Source organism: Heterodontus francisci, chromosome 15 (genome assembly GCF_036365525.1).
Source record: "Heterodontus francisci isolate sHetFra1 chromosome 15, sHetFra1.hap1, whole genome shotgun sequence".
Lineage (NCBI taxonomy): Eukaryota > Metazoa > Chordata > Chondrichthyes > Heterodontiformes > Heterodontidae > Heterodontus > Heterodontus francisci.
The window spans coordinates 9,665,142-9,679,166 of NC_090385.1; positions in this window are offsets into that span (position 1 = coordinate 9,665,142).

Consider the following 14,025-nt stretch of genomic DNA (forward strand, 5'->3'; position numbering starts at 1 on the left):
CAGCAACATGCGGGCTGCCATTATTTTCACCCACCTCCAATTTGTAAAATTCAGCCCAGAAAGAACTTGTATTTATATAGCACCTTTCATAAGGGCGGCACAGTGGCGCAGTGGTTAGCACCGTAGCCTCACAGCTCCAGTGACCCGGGTTCAATTCTGGGTACTGCCTGTGTGGAGTTTGCAAGTTCTCCCTGTATCTGCGTGGGTTTTCGCCGGGTGCTCTGGTTTCCTCCCACCACCAAAAGATTTGCAGGTTGATAGGTAAATTGGCCATTATAAATTGCCCCTAGCAGAGGTAGGTGGTAGGGAAATATAGGGACAGGTGGGGATGGTGTAGGGATATGGCATTAGTGTAGGATTAGTATAAATGGGTGGTTGATGGTCGGCACAGACTTGGTGGGCCGAAGGGCCTGTTTCAGTGCTGTATCTCTAAATAAATGTTTTTTAAAATAAATAAATAACCTCAGGATGTCCCAATGTGCTTCACAGGCAATGAGGTGCTTTTGGCGTCTAGTCACAGTTGTAATGTAGGAAACACACAGCCAATTTTCACATGCTGCAATGAAATAATGAGCAGACAATCTGGGTTTTGATTGGTGATATTTCCTTCTCTTCATTACGCAAGGGTAGAGTGTAATCCGTGGCTGACTGGGTAGCACATGTGCATGAGTCAGAAGGAGATAGGTTCAAGTCTCACACCAGAGACTTGACCACAAAAATCCAGGCTGACACTCGAGGGAGTGCTGCACTGTCGGAGGTGAAGTCTTTTGGTTGCAATGATTAACCAAAGCCCTGATGTCCTGGACAATATTTATCCCACAATCAAAACCATTAAGAAAAAACAGTCATTATCACATTGCTGTTTATGGAATCTTCCTGTGCACAGATTGCTGCATTTCCTGGAGCGCAACCATGGTTACACTACAAAAAGTATTCCATTGGCTGTAAAATGCTTAGGGGTGTCCTGAGGTTGGGATAAATGATACACAAATGCAAGTTTTTTTTTATTTTGAGTTAATTTCACATAATTGTGCATTTTCAATGCTCAGGCTTGGGAGTGAGCAGCCTCTTGGAATCAAATATGAGGAAGAAGAATTCAAGTTTTGGCACCAAATATTAGTTTTGTTGGCATAAGTGAAATGCATGACGTAATGAGTTCTTTATGTTGTCTTATGCAACATAAATGAAATGCATGGAGTCCAGTTATGTTGACGTTCTCTAACATGTTTATTAACAGCTAAACAAGTATATACAGTACAGAGTAAATTATTTACAGAGCCTTCGTCTGGGTTGCAGAGTGACTTTGGCTTGTAGTTACGTGACTGCATCCTGGTACTGAATTCATTAACATACTAAGATCTTAAAAGGACATCATTCTTAAAGGCAATCATACAATACAGTGCAGGGAAGGTTCACCAGACTGATTCCTGGGATGGCAGGACTGACGTATGAAGAGAGTTTGGGTCGATTAGGCTTGTATTTGCTAGAGTTTAGAAGAATGAGAGGGGATCTCATAGAAACCTACAAAATTCTAACAGGACTGAATAGACTAGATGCAGGAAGGATGTTCCCGATGGCGGGGGAGTCCAGGACCAGGGGTCACAGTCTAAGGATAAGGCGTAAGCCATTTAGGACTGAGATGAGGAGAGATTTCTTCACCCAGAGAGTGGTGAACCTGTGGAATTCTCTACCACGGAAAGCAGGTGAGGCCAAATCATTAAATATATTCAAGAGTTAGATATAATTCTTCGGGCTAATGGGATCAAGGGATACGGCGAGAAAGCGGGAACAGGTTACTGAGTTTGGATGATCAGCCATGATTATATTGGATGGTGGTGCAGGCTCAGAGGGCCGAATGGCCTACTCCTGCTCCTATTTTTTTCTATGTTTCTATGTTTCTCTATACAAGGACAATTGGTTAGCAATAGTTAACATCTACTCGACAGATAAATGCAGTTGCGTAAAGTAAAAAACTTCCAGATTGCTGATTATAGTAAGATTTATTTTTAAGAAACACTCTGCATTTGAGATGACCTCTGATGTAAGTTGATCCTTGTTTTAGTAAGACTGCATTTGTTGACAACGCTATCGGTAGGTGGCGCTGTTGTGGCACATGCACAAATACAGCCTGTGCCACTAAAACTTCACAGCTTGCGACTGTAGCAGCTAAAGATAGCGCTGCTCAAAGAATCACACAGAGGCAACCTAACAAACACATGGCAGCATGCAATGACCGGAGTGAGAGAGTGGAGCGGGCCGGAGAGAGCAGCGCGAGGGCGCCGGGGAGAGCAGCGCGGGGGCGCCGGAGAGAGCAGCGGTGGCGGTGGGGGGAGGGGGGGGAGAGCGGGGAGGGGGAGGGGTGGTGAGCGGGGGGGGGAGAGCGGTGGTGGGAGGGAGGAGGGGAGAGCGGTGGTGGGAGGGAGGAGGGGAGAGCGGTGGGGGGAGGGAGGAGGGGGGCAGGGGGGAGGAGGGGGGCAGGGGGGAGGAGGAGAGGGAGGGGATGGGGGGATGGGGGGAAGAGAGGGGGGAGGAGGGGAGGGGGAGGGAGGGGCAGGGGGATGAGGAGGGGGAGAGAGGGGGGGAGAAGGGGGGGAGGGGGAAGGAGGGGGGAGGTGGGAAGAGTTGGGGGAGGAGGGGGGAGCGGGGGGGAGGGGGCGGGGGTGAAGGGGAGGGGTGCGGGGGAGAGGGGGGAGGGGGGAAGAGCAGGCGGGGGAGGGGGGAGACCAGGGGGTGCAGCAAGGGCATTCACATTTGTGCTACCACTGGACACGGCATGCTTGTTTCTTTTAGTGCTCAGTCTCTTCTTGCTGAATGTTCCCCAAGTGCTTGACCCTTTGGACGCCCTCTCTGCTTGACAGGCAGCAGCTGGCAATTGCGGAGTCTCACAAGGCTCTGCATGGTTGTTTCAAGGGCGGATGGGGAAACAGGTGGCTGTGTGTCCATGTGCACTGCTCTGATGGGTGCAGCTGGGAGATGCTTCCTGATCGCATTGATCTCATTGATGTCTTTATCCACAATGGCTGATCTCACGCGGCAGGCGCTGGATCCCATGAAATCGACAAAAACACCCACAATCTCGTCCAGCATCTGAGCCGTCTCATTCCTCACCATGGCATAGAACACAGCCCTGCCCCTACCAACATTGTCCTGCACCATCACCTGGTACAGAGGGTAGCCGCATTTGTTCACTTTGTACGTTCCGTCCATGAACAGCAGTTCAGGAAAGGCCTGCATGTGGGCCTTCATGGCTGGTGTCATGAAGGCAATATAGAGGATGCTGCTTCCCTGCAGGCCAACCAACACTGCAGCCCCGTCCTGCTGAATCTTCTCCAGCGTATCACACAGCGCATCTATGCTGTCATCCCCTGTTTTGAGCTGGGATTTTACATTTCTAATGTCACTAAGGGTCACGGTCTTATTGAATGAACGCTCGATATAATCCTTCAGCTGTTTGTTCCCAGCCTGCAGCTTGACCAACTCTTCTACCTTCTGCCTTTCATCGTGGTTCAGTTGTCATCTCCTTGCATAGAAGCGTAAACATTCTGGATGCAAAACATGACCGGTATGTACAAGATGGTAGGAGCTGACACAGTTTGTTCTTGCTCATATTGAATTTCACACTGATGAAGACCTCACAGCCCAGGGCGAGATACCTGAAAAGTTACACAGACATTCAATGAGCACGCCCCACGTGACTCGTGCCCTCACCAAAACGTCAGCCATCCCCAGGTGTGTTGTTGGCAGCAGTTTACATGTGCACCATGACAAGGTCCCAAAATCTGGTGCGCACCTGTTTCGCAGTGCAGAGGAGGTTGCGCAGAGGTGGTTGACCAGCCATTGCTCCATCCAGGAAATCACAACAAAGGCAGTCCGTAGACACGGGGGTGGTATGCGCGTGGCTTTGTGGGCACAGGATCTCACTGACGAGATGTATTGATACTGCAAATCTAATCTTGGTTCAATGCGCATCAAGGAACAGCTTTACAGGACTGACAAGCTACACAAGTGGAAATGTAGTGACCGCAGCACCTACCTCTGATTCGGTCTCACTCCAGTGGAACGGATGCGTGGCTGCCCATAGTGTACACAGCACAGCCTTACCGAAATGTTTTCAGAGCAACTTACAACAGGGACTGGAGCACATGTACTGCCTGCACACAGTCCCAGACAATGGAAAGGACTTTAGTGCAGTGCAGTGCAGTGGACTGAAGCACATGCAGTGCCCCAGACAATGGAAATGTTTCCAGAGCAACTTACAACAGCAGAGCAATTTACCTTGGAGCAATCTCCTCTGTCTAATAATAATGAAGCAGACTGAAATCTCCAAAACGACTAAATAATTGCGAGAAAATGTGAGAAAATGCCCGACGAAACCTCTCCTCCTTCCACTTTCAGAAACTCGCGCCGAAGCTTTGACGCATGCGTGAATACCCGTTGGCGTTGCATAAAGCGCATGCGCAGAGGTCGACCAGGCACGTTGCCTGAGGAAGTCCACGTAACGCGATGACGTCATCGGCGCATGCGCTAACCAGTCCTGGCAAGCCGGAACGCAGCGCATGCGCAGAGAGCAGGAGACTGTCTGCGCACGTGCGCACCGCGGCGCAGCCTGATGATGTCAGTGGGAGCTGCGTTGTCAGGAATCACTTTATTTTAGTAATTACTAATTGATGATCATAGAGATGAGCAATTTAGAAGCCGTTTTGTTTCAGATTTACGTATTACACAACACACTGGAGAATGTGACATGTCATCAGTTTAAAATCAGGTAAATAACCCTGAGGCATAATCAAAACACTCATTGTGCATAAACTGCTATCTATTCAACTTAGTTAATGTCCTTAGTTTCTAAACAAACTCACTGCTTACAAGGACTATTCTTATGAGTCAGAACTGGAACTCTTAATTTAGGCTGACCCACACAGCGCAGTACTGAGGGAGTGCTGCACTTTTGGGGTGTCGTCTGTCGGATGAGACATTAAATCGAGGCCTTGTCTGACCTCTCAGTGGGACATAAAAGATCCCACGGTGCTATTCAGAAAAGAGGCATTAGTGATATTCTCCCAGTCTCCTTAAACACAAATAAATGATCTGGTTATTTATTTCATTTGCAGGATCTTGTTGTGTGCAACATAACTCCCACGTTTGGCGACATGACAATAGTGACTACACTTTGAAAGGAATTTATGAGAGATCCCAGGAATATAAGAATCACTACATCAATGTAATCCCTTTCTCTATAGCATTTTGTTTAGAAATCCAACCATTTCCAATCTCTGGATGATTTTTCATCTTTTCTTGCATTACTTTTTTGAAGCCAAGGACAATTTATTTAACCAGAAAAAGTGTTTATGATTAATGCATTAGTTAATTGTGGGTAACGGTAATGGATTGAGGCTCTATCCAGTGTACTATGTTGAAAGTGACTTGGTTAGCTAAATTAAACCTTCACTGGAGATTAATATACAAGAACACCAATGGTCACATACAATGCTCTCATATGAGCACTTAACACATTCATTTCAATCCTTTCGGCCTGATACCTTGATAGAAGCATTAACTGTTTCACATTCATTCTCAGGATGTGGGTGTCACTGGCAAGGCCAGTATTTTTTGCCCATCCCCAGTTGGCTTGTTAAGGTGGTACTGAGTTTTTTTCTTGATCTGCTGTAGTCCATGTGGTGGGAGTGCTTCCACAGTGCTATTAAGGAGGGGGTTTCAGGAGTATAACCCAGTCACACACCGAAGGTATAGCGATACACAGGATATGGGCATCACAAGGCAAGGCCAGCCTTCAGTGTCCATCCTTACACTTGCAGGCCATTTCAGAGTCAGTCATGTTGCTGTGGGCCTGGAGTTACATATAGGTCAGATTGGGTAGGGACAGCAAATTTCCTTGCCAGCTGCTGTGGTGGGATTTGAACTCATGAGGCTAAATTTTATGAGGCCTCCAGTGTTGGGGGTTGTGGCAAGTTGGGGGGGCCTGAAATATTGCTCTGAGTGAGGCCCAGCATGACCCTCGGCGCTGAGAAGGCCCCGTCACATCTTACTGGCGGTGGTGAGGCCTTGGTGCGGTGGCGGGTCCTTCATTTGCGTTGCTAACTCAATGTAAATAAATGTAAATAAACATATCTAGACCGGGTGGCCATCCCACACTGATATTACGGCCAGTGGCTGGAGGTCCCACGCCTTCCGATCCCTGTTTGAGAATTCAAGGCGAGACACTGGTGGGGAGGGGAGGAGTTTAATTTTCATGTCGGCGAAGGTCAACTGAGGAAACTTACTCCATTGACTGGGGGGATGGCAGGAAGGGGTTGAAGGGCAAAGGTAACAAGGTTTGGGGGGAAGTTCGGGTTGGGAATTAAGCTTATTTTGAATGGGATAGGCCCAAAAACAAACATTGGGGTGGGGGGGGGAGGGGGGGGGTTAAGTGGGAGAGGGATTCCAGATTTTTTTTTGTGTTTTACCCAAATTTCAAATGAATGTCCCTTTAAAATTTCAATTGTTACTGCCGGGCTTGAAGCCCGTTAAAAATGGCGCCGGTGCCTGCGCGGTGGTGCCAGACGTCGTTGCCAGGGACGGAGAGGGTGTAGCTATTCCACACCCTCCATTTAAATGAGCCCCCGCACCTACTGCCCTCCCTACATCATCCAAGCAGTCACTGCTTCAAAAAAAAAACTCAGCTAATTTGTCAAAAAAGGACTTGCCTTCAACAGACCTGTGCTGGCACTCCCTAATTAATCCACTCATTTCTAAAGGCATACTACATTTCCCATATTATGGATTCCTAGATCTTGCCTATAACCGCTGTTGGAAAAAGGGTGGAACTAACAAATCCAGAATCCCCTGGATGTCAAGGGGCTTACAGGAGAGGATAAAGAGAAAAAGGGAAGCTTATGACAGATACCGAGGGCTCAATATTGCAGAAAACCTGGAGGAGTATAAAAAGTGTTGGGGTGAAATTAAAAAGGAAGTTAGGAAAATAAAGAGAGGGCATGAAAAAATATTGGCAAGTAAAATCAAGGAAAACCCAAAGATATTTTAATAAATACATAAGGAGCAAGAGAATAACTAAAGAAAGAGTAGGGCCTTATTCAGAACCATAAGGGTAACCTGTATGTGGAGGCGGAGAACATTGTTTGGTTCTTAATGAATACTTTGTATCTGTTTTCACAAAAGACAGGGTCAATACAGACATTGCAAACAGGGAAGTAAGAGAAGAAAAAGCAGTGGCTCTGACCATCATTTTCCAATTCTCTCTGGCTACAGGTGTAGCACCAGAGGACTGGAGGACAGCTAGCATTGTACCATTGTTTAAAAAGAGAGAAAGGGATAGACTGAGTAACTACAGGCCAGTTAGCCTTACCTTGGTGGTGGGAAAATTTATTTATTTATTTGGAGATACAGCACTGAAACAGGCCCATCGGCCCACTGAGTCTGTGCTGACCATCAACCACCCATTTATACTAATCCTACATTAATCCCATATTCTTACCACCTGCCTATACTAGGGGCAATTTTTAGGATGGCCAATTTACCTATTAACCTGCAAGTCTTTGGCAGTAAACCGGAGCACCCGGCCAAAACCCACGCAGTCACAGGCAGTACCCAGAATTGAACCTGGGTCGCTGGAACTGTGAGGCTGCGGTGCTAACCACTGCGCCACTGTGCCGCCCTAATTATTGGAAAAAATTCTGAGGGACAGGATAAATCTTCATTTAGAAAGACGTGGATTAATGAGTACTGAGTCCCTTGCTTTTTGTGGTCTATAATCAATGATTTGGACTTGATCTGAACTTGAACTACAATGTAGCGGGTATGATTAAGAAGTTTGCAGATGATACAAAAATTGGTCGTGTGATTGATAATGAAGAAGAAAGCTGTCGACTGCAGGAAACTATCAACGGACTAGTCAGGTGGGCAGAACAGTGGCAAATGGAGTTCAATCTGGAGAAGTGTGAGGTAATGCATTAAGGGAAGGCAAGGCAAGGGAATGCACAATAAATGGTCAGATACTGAGAACTGTAGAGGAGCAGAGGAACCTGGGAGAGCATGTCCACAGATCCCTGAAGATGGCTGGACAACTAGATATAGACATACAGGATACTAGCCTTTATTAGCCAAGACAGAATATAAGAGCTGGGAGGTTATGCTGGAACTGTATAAAGCATGAGTTCAGTCACAGCTGGGGTAATGCATGCAGTTTTGGTCATTGCACTATGGGAAAGATGTGATTTCACTAGAGAGCGTACAGAGGAGATTTACAAGGATGTTGCCTGGACTGGAGAATTTTAGTTATGAGGAAAGATTGGATAGAGTAGGGTTGTTTTTGATGGAACCGAGGAGGCTGAGGGGAGACCTAATTGTAGTGTATAAAATTATGAGGATTCGAGATAGAGTGCATAGGAAAGTCCTATTCCTCTTGGTTGAGGGTTCCACAACCGGGGGTGTAGAATTAGAATAAGAGGTAGGAGATTTAGAGACAATTCAAGGGGAACTTTTTTCACTGAGAGGGTGGTGGGGATCTGAAACTCACTGCCTGAAAGGGTGATAGAGGCAGAAACCCTCATAGCATTTAAAAGGTACTTGGATATGCACTTGAAATGCCGAAATCTACAAGGCTACGGACCAAGAGCTGGAAAGTGGGATTAAGCTGGAAGGCTACTTGTCGGCTGGTGTGGACACTATGGGCCGAATGGCCTCCTTCCATGCTGTAAATTTCTATGATTGGTATCTGATGGCAGAATGTTACAGGGGAAACTTTGTTCTCCCCTTGTAGCTGTCTGTTGAGTTCAATATACATCATTTGAATTTTGTTTGCCAAATGTGTGTTTTCCATACGTTTTCTCTTTGAGTTTTGATTAAAAAGCTACTATCAAAAAAACTTTTTTCTAAAAAACTATTAATTGCTGAAAGCAACAGCTATATCAAAAAAAAATCATCAAAAATATTCAGTCTGACATCGTCTTTCATTTAGCTTTATATTAGTCAGTAGAAACATTCTATTTTTGTCTTAAATTATTTGTTAATTAAATTAGCTGAGGCTCCTTTATGAGTGAAAAGCCAAAATATAAAATATATAATCTACTTAATTTCAAACCATTTAATCAAAAGCTTGACTTAATTAACTGCGTACTTTCAGGATTTTTAATTGTATCTGACAGCTCTTGATTGGAGTTCACCTTAGCATAGTTTTCAAATTATTGTTTCTATCTCTTCTAAAAGTCATCCATTATCCAGCTTGTCAGTTTTTCTGCAGATAACAGTATTCATTCTAGACTGCTAGTTAAAAGCAGAACCATAAAGAAACCTCATGTCACCCATCCCAGGAAAAAGGACATTTATTAAAAGCTAACCTATAGTTTCAAATCTACATTTTTCTTTTGATTGTCTTCTCTATGACTGCAAACAATTCATGAGACTTCCTATCTGTCACTTCTGTATCCTGTTGTCATGATTCAGGTAACACTTTGTGACATTGGTAACAACTAACGTGTAGTATTAGCACCTGTTTCCATTTATGTTACATCTAACGGGTATTCAGTCCTCTCACCACTGCTGGTGTTGTGACGGTGCTCAGTTCTGCTGGTATTTTGACCTGTTACAGCAAATAGAACTAAAAGTCATACCGGGGAGATTTTCCTGGGCTTTTTAACAATGTGGACTAGACAGCTTCTGTGAAGCAAGTATTAGAAAATTTGGAGTATACAATTATAGAGAAACATGTCTGACTTTCCTTACATTGTTTTAAGTAGCAGAAAGGCACCTCCTGCACAATTTTCCAATGTTGAGAAAAGCTGTTGGAGGAGAGGCTGTGGGGGAGGTGCCGTGGGGGAGAGGCCATGGGGGAGAGGCCGTGGGGGAGAGGCAGTGGAGGAGAGGCAGTGGAGGAGTAGCAGTGGAGGGGAGGCTGCATCAAAGATAGCAGGCATGGCGGAAAGCATGAGGAGAGATAATGCATCATGGCCACAATAACAGAGGATACAATTTAAGATTATGGTAGGGCCATTTCAGTGCTGTGGTAGGGATGGAAACCTGACTGGGAATTTCCAACATCAAGCTGTAGGGAAGATGGGGATAGACTTGGGAGGTGACAACACATTTAAGAACTTTGGAGAGAAAAGGGAGATGGAGAGGGGCAAGGGCAGAGGTGTTGAGTGTGGGTTTTTTGATGAAGGATAGAGTCATAGAGCCATAGAGTCATTTACAGCACAGAAGGAGGCCATTCGATCTATCAAGTCCATGACAACTCTTCATAGAGCAATCCAGTCAGTCCCATTCTCCCACTCTATCCCCATAGCCCTTCAAGTTTATTTTCTTCAAGTGTCCATCCAATTTCCTTTTGAAATCATTGATTGTCTCTGCCTCCACCGACTTCATAGGCAATGAGTTTCAGGGCATTGCCACTCGCTGAATAAAAATGTTCTTCCTCACATCCCCCCTGTATCTCTTGCCCAAAACCTTAAATCTGTGTCTCCTAGTCCTTGTGCCATCAGCTAATGGGAACAACTTTTCTTTGTCTACATTATCTAAGCCTGTCAGAATCTTGTACACCTCTATCAAATCTCCCTTCAATCTTCTTTGCTCCAAGGAGAACAACCCCAGCTCCTGAACTGGGATATAGCTAAAATCCCTCATCCCTTGAAGTCTTCAAGTAAGCCTCCTCTGCACCCTCTCAAGGACCCTCACATCCTTCCTAAAGTGTCATGACCAGAACTGGATGCAATACTCTAGTTGTGGCCTAACCAGATCTTTAGAAAGTTTATAAAGGTGATAACAGCAGTTTTGAAAGGAAAGGGGAACATTAGCTGAAGAAAGAGAATTATTTACTATGACAGGAGGAGAAGGGTAGGAAGGGAAGTTGGCTGGCTATCAGTTTAGTGGGAATGGGGTCAAGAGAACTGGAGGTGTGTCTCATAGACAGGGCGTGAGAGGAGATAGGAAAGAAACAGAAGAAGACAAAAGCAAAATACTGGGGATGCCAGATAGCTGAAATAAAAACAGAAAATTCTGGAAAGATTCAGCAGATCTGGCAGTATCTGTGGAGAGAGAAATAATTAATATTTCAGGTCAATGACCGATCATGAGAACGTTCATCAGAGAAATATGTATGTTCAGGGCCAAGGTGTGGGGAGTCTGAGGGGAAGTCTGTTTTGATGGGCAAGAGAAAAGGAGGGAAACAACATTGGCAGCTGAAAGGAGAGTCTCTATCTTAGTGATGAAAAAGACCATGAGTTCACACTTGTCATTGGACACGAGTTGCACGTCACTCCACTTTTTAAGAAGGGTGAAAGGGGGAACCAAGGAAATTACAGACCAGTTAGCTTGACATCTGTGGTGGGAAAGTTGCTGGAGTCTATAATCAAGGATAGGGTGACTGAACACCTAGAAAATTTTCAGTTAATCAGCATGGATTCATGACGGGAAGGTCATGCCTGACAAATCTCATTGAATTTTTTGAAGAGGTGACTAAGGTAGTGGACAGAGGAATGTCTATGGATGTTATTTATATGGACTTCCAGAAGGCATTTGATAAAGTCCCACAAAAGATACTGTTAACTAAGTTAGAAGCCCAGGGAGTTGAGGGCAAATTATTGACGTGGTTAGGAAGTTGGTTGATTAGTAGGTGACAGAGAGTGGGGATAATGGGTACGTACTCTGATTGGCAGGATGTGTCTAGTGGTGTCCCACTGGGATCTGTGTTGGGGCCTCAATTATTCACATTATTCATTAACGACTTGGATGATGGCATAGTAAGTCATATATCCAAATTTGCTGATAATACAAAGTTAGGTGGCATTGTAGACAGTCTAGATGATAGCATAAAATTGCAAAGAGATATTGACAGACTATATGAATGGGCAAAACTGTGGCAGATAAATTTCAATGTGAGCAAGTGTGAGGTTATCCATTTTGGACCAAAAAAGAATAGAGCAGGGTACTTTCTAAATGGGAAGAGGTTAAGTACAGTGGATGTCCAAAGAGACTTGGGGGTTCAGGTGCATAGATCTTTAAAATGCCACGAGCAAGTGCAGAAAATAATTGAAAAGACTAATGGAATTCTAGCCTTTATATCTAGAGGATTGGAGTATAAAGACACAGAGGTTATGCTGCAACTGTACAAAACCCTGGTTAGACTCCACTTGGAGTACTGTGAGCAGTTCTGGGCACCACACCTTAGGAAGGATATATTGGCCTTGGAGGGAGTACAATGTAGGTTTACAAGAATGATACCTGGACTACAGGGGTTAAGTAAAGAGGAGAGATTACATAAATTAGGCCTGTTTTCACTAGAATTTAGAAGGCTAAGGGGTGATCTGATCGAAGTCTTCAAGATATTAACAGGAAAAGACAGGCTAGATAAAGATAAACTATTTCCACTGGTTGGAGATTCTAAAACTAGGGGCATAGTCTAAAAATTAGGACCAGACCGTTCAGGAGAGATGTTAGGAAGCACTTCTTCACGCAAAGGGTGGTAGAGGTTTGGAACTCTCTCCCACAAACAGCAGTTAAAGCGAGAACAGTTGTTAATTTTAAATCTGAGATAGATTTTTGTTAAACAAAGATATTAAGGGATATGGGCCAAAGGCAGGTATATGGAGTTAGGCCGCGGATCAGCCATGATCTCATTGAATGGCGGGACAGGCTCGAGGGGCTGAATGGCCTACTCCTATGTTCCTATGTTCCTATGAAGGCGAAGTGGACAGCGCGAGGAATTTGATGAAATGGTTGGTAGTAGAGAATAGAATTGTTGAGTCAAAAGGGCCTATTTTCTCTGGCGTTTAGAAGAATGAGGGGTGATCTCATTGAAATGTATAAAATTCTTAAAGGGCTTGACAGGATAGATGCTGAGCGGCTGTTTCCCCTGGCTGGAGAGTCTAGAACTAGGAGTCATAGTCTCAGGGCAAGGAATCAGCTATTTAGGAGATGAGAAATTTCAATTCTCAGAGGGTTGTAAATCTTTGGAATTCTCTACCCCGCAGGACCGTGGATGCTCAGTTTATTAGTATATTCAAGACTGAGTTGGATAGATTTGTTGACTCGAGGGAATCAAGGGATATGGGTATAGGGTGGGAAGGTGGAGTTGAGGTAAAAGATCAGCCAAGTTCTTCTTGAATAGCGAACAGGCTTGGGGAGCCATAGAGCCTGCTCATGCTCCTATTTGTTATGTTCCTATGAAAGAATTTGGGACTCTTAACTGCCTCTGAAATGGCCCAGCAAGCCACTCAGTTGTCAAGGCGAATTAGGGATGGGCAACAAAGGTTTGCCAGTGATGCCCACATCCCATGAAAGAATTTAAAAAAACTTTGCTTTGCTCTTTGGGATGACTTTGGAGGAGTGAATAGTTTTGGCAGAAGAGAAAAGCACCACTTGAGGTGATCTGCCAATGAATGGTTAATCAGTTGTTCTCCACATACACTTAATTCTGTCCCCTTTGGACTTGGGGGAGTAATAATGAGGACCATAGCAAGGGCCTCCACCGGGTTGGGAGAGAGTAAAGGTTTTGTTGGGGACATGGGCATCAAAGGTGGATATAAGGGAATGATTGAGCAGATTGAAAAAATAGTTAGACTTCTGAGGCTGGTTTCCTGTCATGATTTATGCCAATCATTTTTCTTCTGAAACTGCAGATTTATTTACTTTTAGTTACATGTACTATTTCTAAATTAGCTTGAACGCACAAAATTTCACAATAGCACCTCTGTGTGAATGTCCAAAATTGTTCAGGAATTCACTTGAAATTGATGAGATCATTTGTAAAGAGGAATTCTGTGCCTTCTGTTAACCAACATGAATTGACACTTACCTCTCTCTCTAACAGAATAAATATTTGCTGCTAATTTAAGGCAGGAGAATTAAACACAAATGAAAACCAAGATCAATATGTGTGCTTGATTAAATTAAGATTATTAACTCATTAAAAGAAAAGGTGAAATGGTTTTGTCTCAAGCTCTATATTCTAGTGGAGAGCAAAGGTACAATAAACTGACTTGAAAAAATCCATATCGCAAGAAAACCCAAACAGTA